The sequence below is a fragment of the Saccostrea echinata genome, unplaced genomic scaffold, assembly GCF_033153115.1.
Source record: "Saccostrea echinata isolate AGI-Se365-2 ecotype Australia unplaced genomic scaffold, CSIRO_AGI_Sech_v1 ptg000052l, whole genome shotgun sequence".
In the NCBI taxonomy this organism is placed as follows: domain Eukaryota; kingdom Metazoa; phylum Mollusca; class Bivalvia; order Ostreida; family Ostreidae; genus Saccostrea; species Saccostrea echinata.
This window is the reverse complement of record NW_026889801.1, coordinates 2,306,833-2,313,490: the sequence shown is the minus strand read 5'-3', so window position 1 is coordinate 2,313,490 and position 6,658 is coordinate 2,306,833. Positions and strand designations below refer to the sequence as shown.

At 32.4% G+C, this 6,658-nt stretch overlaps 3 long non-coding RNA genes across 3 annotated transcripts; 1 reads left to right on the top strand and 2 right to left on the bottom strand.

The window, feature by feature from the left end:
* Window positions 1-215: 215 nt before the first annotated feature.
* Window positions 216-1,413, bottom strand: LOC133204158 (uncharacterized). The gene is made up of 2 exons (XR_009723562.1): window positions 1,251-1,413; window positions 216-583 (listed from the first exon to the last, which is right to left on the bottom strand). It is a non-coding gene; the product is annotated as an uncharacterized LOC133204158 (long non-coding RNA).
* A 125-nt stretch (window positions 1,414-1,538) lies between these two features.
* On the bottom strand, window positions 1,539-2,786 carry LOC133204157 (uncharacterized). The gene is made up of 3 exons (XR_009723561.1): window positions 2,229-2,786; window positions 1,803-1,903; window positions 1,539-1,653 (listed from the first exon to the last, which is right to left on the bottom strand). It is a non-coding gene; the product is annotated as an uncharacterized LOC133204157 (long non-coding RNA).
* On the top strand, window positions 2,316-6,078 carry LOC133204155 (uncharacterized). Its single transcript, XR_009723559.1, has 4 exons — window positions 2,316-2,745; window positions 3,350-3,446; window positions 3,669-3,817; window positions 4,100-6,078. It is a non-coding gene; the product is annotated as an uncharacterized LOC133204155 (long non-coding RNA).
* The last annotated feature ends 580 nt before the right edge of the window (window positions 6,079-6,658 follow it).

Below are 6,658 nucleotides of genomic sequence, written 5' to 3'. Positions count from 1 at the left end.
TTCTTGACTTTACAAAAAAGTAAAGTTAATATTTACAAACAATAAACACAGTATTTGGGGTACATTAAATCTGATAATTACAAATATTAAATTTAATTAAATACCATCTTTAATAGCCACAAAAGTTAATAATTACTGTTTTCCATTCTTCTGAATAAAGCTTGTGCATATGATAAATAAGCTTTTCCTTCCTTAATATACTAAGTAACAACAAATTGAATTAAACTTTGTTTATTACTATACCAAACATTTTTATACAAACATATAATCAAAAACATCAAATTTCGTGACAGTATCTGTTGTTCATAGTCTATCCTGCAAATCCCATACACATAAATAAGTATCCAGGACAGAGTACATTTCACCAAAATCCTTTTCAAACATGTCATTTTGTTTTATAAAGAACCAATTGTTCATCCTTGAATTTAAAGATTTGAACTGACATGAAACTGTGCTCCGCTTTCTTGTTACTGGACATGTGTTTCTGTGGAAATCAACAACTGTCCAAATATATATTTTGTCACATCTTCCTTTTCAGAGTCCAAAACTTTTATTCTCATGCAGGCAGTCTTCTACTATTTTCCTTAAAAGAAAAAAAAAATATATTTTCAGTGACATGAATATGAATATTTTCATAGGCATCTGTGTTATAAATTCAAATAAACTGTGATATCAGTATTCACAGTATCATGACTAATCAAAATTGAAACAAGATGCAACCACATTAATAAATAAAAATTTCATACATGACCTTTAACCTCAAAAAGAAAATATTTTGAACCATTAATGTCAGCCTTTATTTTTACCAAAAAGACAATGTTAATCTTATTAAATAAGACAGATACAAACAGATGAACATGTTGTTATTAACTTATTTTATGATATAAATGGACTGGGCCACTAGCCCTTATCTTACCCCTAAGATTAATATTTAATAACTGTAATTTCTTTGTTTATCATTACCTAATTTTTCTTTTGAAAGGATTATTTACAAAATATACTAATGCAGGAGTAATATAAGATTTCTCGTGACCTTCTGTAGCTAAAATACTTTTGCAGAATTGGAAAATGGTTGTCTTACTTGCAAGATAATTTGTGAAAAAGTACTGGCATCAGTATCTATGCATAATTTCTGAACACATATAATTAACTCCATTTTCCTTCTTAGTAATCAGGTAACAAAAGGACCAATAGTTGCTGCTTATTCAGCTATAGTATGATACTCAAGTTATGGTTTATGATATATGTACCTTTCTCCCAGTAGCATGTTGCTGCTCATGAATTATTTCCTGATCTTGGAATTGTAAATTTGAGAGGTCCCTCATTTTGAAGATAACATGCTAAAATGGAATTCATACTTTGATAAACATTTCATACATCTGGAGAAATATAGTCAATGTTTTCATAAATACATTTGAGTTTGAAGCATGCCAAAGAATGATTTTAAAAATACACAATACAATCACAGTCAATAGTTATGAATTGCCGAACACCCTTACGTTTGTTTTCTTCACAATTAAAGAATACTTTAGGTCCAAGCAATACTTGCCATCTATAAAATTAAACTATTGAACCCTTCTCAAGTGTTTCTTCTTCATGAAAGATCTGTCAATAAGGTGTTAACTCTCTCACAGTAAGCTGAGTAGCTGGAGCCTGGAAAAAGTCATAACACATTTTTTGAAAACAGAAATGTATAATTATACTGACTCCTGAACAAGTCAAGTAATTGATAATGTAAATAATTGTTTAAGTAACATTTTTATGATACTATTTATTGATTTTTTTAAAAAACTAATACGTACAAGTACTGTCAAAAAACATTGGTATCCCTTGGTCTGGTAAATCATACATTGTTGTCATCCATGACTTTCTTCAAGAACCTGCATAATTGATTTCACTGTACCTGTTTTTGAAAAATGGACATGGTTTAGAATACAAAATTATATCTAACTTGCCCTCTATTAAGAACATTGCCCCTACCCTGGCTTCTATTTTTTTTCTAGCACTAATGTAAACAGGTAAACTGCTAAACATTCTAAAACTGTGACCTAGAATTGTTTTTCTTGGTCTTGTTTAATCCACGATCCTTTACAGAAAAAAATGGAACATCATCCCCAATTTATCAAGTAACTTATCTAAAATACATATTTAGCGTAGTTTTTCCTGACTTTCATCTGTTTCAATGTTCCACAATGTATGCTGAAAACAGATGGAAAACGTAAACAAACCTGCAGTGCATGCCAGCCCCGGAGCTCGAGCAGTTTTCCAAGCAATAACCTCCTTAATTCTAGCGGTAGATGAAAAGGTATCAAGTCAACTGATCACTGGTTGCATATTTTCGTCAAAAATACCAGAAAATCCGATGAGACCCGCTCAACTTAATTTGAAATGATTGGCTATTCAACCGAATACACAGTGCCATATTTGGGTTACTATTAAAAGTAGATCGTTCTTTTTGTATTCGAGAAGACTTGGATGAAGAGGATTACACAATACTGAGGTGGAAACATCTGTATAATACGATAATATATAATTCAGTATTTTAAAGTAAAGGTTGTCAAATGAACGGGACATATTACTGATATTACCTCTTATAAACAAAACTAATAAGCGTATGACTTATTCAGGGCACTTGCAATGTATGGGAACCAGTCTACAAGGCTACAAAATTCCGCCAAGAATAAACAAAGACTGAAAGAGATTGCGGGATGTTGTTTACGTGTGTCACTCGACACTGACTGCAAGGTAATGAAAATGTGCTTATTTGTTGTGTATAACTGTTTTCTGTCTTTCAAGATATTGAACAAGAGTCGTTTAACATTTCAGACGAAACATCTAGGGGAGGGAGGGAAGAAGAGGGGTCACCTCTTAATTTGTTGCATCTACTACCACTGTGTATCAGTGTCAGGATATAATAAATTAAAATGAAAAAATATCATCATAATAAAAATTTTGTTATAGATTTAGGACAGCTAAATAAAGGGGCGACTATTTTTTGTTTGATGCGGGGAGGGGGGGGGGGGTTAAAGATATATTAACCTCAAAAATGTAAAAATGTTTAAAAGATATAATCTCATCTCAACTGAAAAAATGAATAATAATCTTTCCTTGTCTGATTCCATTATTGCCTTTTCCTCACTGCAATAAGAGGTTCTGAGTCAGTTTATTTTTTTCCTTTTGTAGTGGCAATGGGGGGGGGGGGGTGTCAAACTTTGTTCATTATAGATGAACATGAATAATCTGTCCCTGATTTTTAAGGAAATCAAATATTCTGTTCATCACTGGCTGGAAAATAATTAATCTGACTTAGCTGTCAAAAAATTACCTTTTCATAATTTATCTTTTGTAGAAACAAAGAGTGGAGAACTAATGCATGGTGCTAAGTATGGAGAGGTCTCTTGTGGATTGGTTGTGCCAGAGACAAATGTACATTATTTCCATGTTGGGTAATGTCCTTAAGAATGGAAGTTTTTTTTCAAATATAAGGGACATGACTTTTTCATGTTATCATTGTACAGAGATCAAAATATTTTTAAACATTGTTAGATACTCACTACATTATTCCATCTTTAGAAAAGTATTTAAAATTATTTTCTCACATTTTTTAGAGACCAATATAGTGAAGAGATTTTTTTTTTATTTTAATCTTGAATTTGGGTATTATACAGGTCAGAAGTCTCGGTACACTTTGGGTGAGTGGCAGTTGGGAAGATGGATGACCTTCAGATAGTTTGAGATGAAGAAGTTTTTTTCAAATGATTGAAAGTGATCATCACAGAATCAACTCCATTTTGAAGATAAATTACAAGCAAGTCAGGTGAGGAGTTGACTTCAATGTTTATCACATTGTGTAAATGAATCTTCATTATTAAGATCTTTTACATCTTATTTTTATATTTGAACTCACTTTTCTATTATTCTAAACTTCCAAAAATAAAATTAAAGTAGTTAAAGCATGCTACAAACATTTTAGGTATCTTGGCAAATTTTCAAGGATATTGCAGATGTGCTTTAATTTCAAAAGATAACTAATTAATGCAAACCTGGAAAAGAAATGGATGTTATTCTCTATAATTTCGGAGATTATGTTTTTTATTAGCACTTCTTTTGTCCAACACCTGAGAGATCTGAGTACCCAGCCTACTGTTGAATTAATTAGTGACCAAGAAAAGATGACAGAGAGGGGAATCAAATGTGGATGCCATCTTGATCAAGAATATATACACTGACTAGAAAATATCTGAAAATATATAGATGAACATTCAAGCATTTATAATAATGAAAGTTATTCAGCAAGAGAGTTTTTGCACAAGTTTAATTTTCAGTAAAATTATGTATATTGTGCACTGAGGAACTTGGTATGTAACTCATTATGATTATCCATTTCTTTAGAGGATTTATTTGGAGTATACTTAAATAATCATTATCTTCTAGAAAAGACAACACAAAACTTTTCTCTCTGTGTGAAACATGACACGTTTGCATACACTCCAGCATTTACCACAACCACAGTTACATATTTTCCAGGGCGTGTGAAGTCGAGCACATACATGAAAATGTGTGAAGCTGGACACATATGCAAACACACAAGCATCTATCACAACCAATTACATATTTTCCAAGGTGTGTGAAGTCGAGCACATACATGAAAATGTGTGAAGCTGGACACATATGCAAACACACAAGCATCTATCACAACCAATTACATATTTTCCAAGGCGTGTGAAGTCGAGCACATACATGAAAATGTGTGAAGCTGGACACATATGCAAACACACAAGCATCTATCACAACCAAATACATATTTTCCAGGGCGTGTGAAGTCGAGCACATACATGAAAATGTGTGAAGCTGGACACATATGCAAACACACAAGCATCTATCACAACCAATTACATATTTTCCAAGGCGTGTGAAGTCGAGCACATACATGAAAATGTGTGAAGCTGGACACATATGCAAACACACAAGCATCTATCACAACCAATTACATATTTTCCAAGGCGTGTGAAGTCGAGCACATATGTGAAAATGTGTGAAGCTGGACACATATGCAAACACACAAGCATCTATCACAACCAATTACATATTTTCCAAGGCGTGTGAAGTCGAGCACATACATGAAAATGTGTGAAGCTGGACACATATGCAAACACACAAGCATCTATCACAACCAATTACATATTTTCCAGGGCATGTGAAGTCGAGCACATACGTGAAAATGTGTGAAGCTGGACACATATGCAAACACACAAGCATCTATCACAACCAATTACATATTTTCCAAGGCGTGTGAAGTCGAGCACATACATGAAAATGTGTGAAGCTGGACACATATGCAAACACTCAAGCATCTATCACAACCAATTACATATTTTCCAGGGCATGTGAAGTCGAGCACATACGTGAAAATGTGTGAAGCTGGACACATATGCAAACACACAAGCATCTATCACAACCAATTACATATTTTCCAAGGCGTGTGAAGTCGAGCACATACATGAAAATGTGTGAAGCTGGACACATATGCAAACACTCAAGCATCTACCACTAGTTACATATTTTCCAAGGCGTGTGAAGATGAACACGTATGCAAACATAATCTCCTACCACAGACACAATACACGTAACATTTAGTCCAAGTATAAAGTCAAGCTCAAACAGGCTCACTGCGTCAAGCTGGACACACGCATTTACTTATTCATCTTGCAAAACTACATCTGAACCTATATTCTAATAGGCGTTTAAGCAATTTTGTTTATTTTGTGAATATGTAAATTGCACCATTATGCTTACAAGATGTCAACATTATTAACCTGTACATAAATACTCATTAGATAGCCTTTAATAGTTTAAGCTGGAAATGCTAGTACTTTGCCTGATTTATGTTGTGTAGTTACTCGTCAGTGATCTTGAGTAATAACTGAGTATGGCATTTTTAGTTCCATTTAAACTGCAAAGTTTTAACACATGTACATCCACCATAAAGGATAAATAATATTGTATTGTATTTTAACCTTTTTAATTTTATTCTTTGTCATTTTATTGCCTGTTCAAGTAAAAGATGTAATCTTGTAATGTTTGTAACTGTTTTTGGTAGATATTTATGAAGCAGAAATTATAACAGAAAAGGTTTCAATATATCTACACTAAAAGCAAATAAAAAAGAGTTCTCCATCTATCAGATATCAGCGTCATAGGGGATTTTAAAGTTTATTATATCTATATTCTGATATCTGATACCATTTTTACATTTTTGATTGTCCATCTATAGTATACAAAAATAGTATAATTTTCATATTTTATAGATGACAATCTCTAATACTAAATACAACTGGAAATTGATATAACGCTTGAAAATTTGTGCATTTTTAGTAAGATCGAGTTTAACAAAAATGACCTGGGGGTATCACAATAGACACACCAGGCACCTATTTATTTTAAAAGTCAAAAACCATTTGTTGAAATCTTTAAGTAGAGTGTATTAAACAAAGGCCAGTATTTAAATAAGGATTTAAAAAAGTTTCATATATATATATCTCAACTTTAATGCAGCATTAAAGGTGAAAGGTTAAATTTAATTACCTTTTCGTTTAAGTAAAGGTTACCTTTTCACCTTTACTTTTTGTAAAGTTAATACAAAGATGACCTTGCTTTT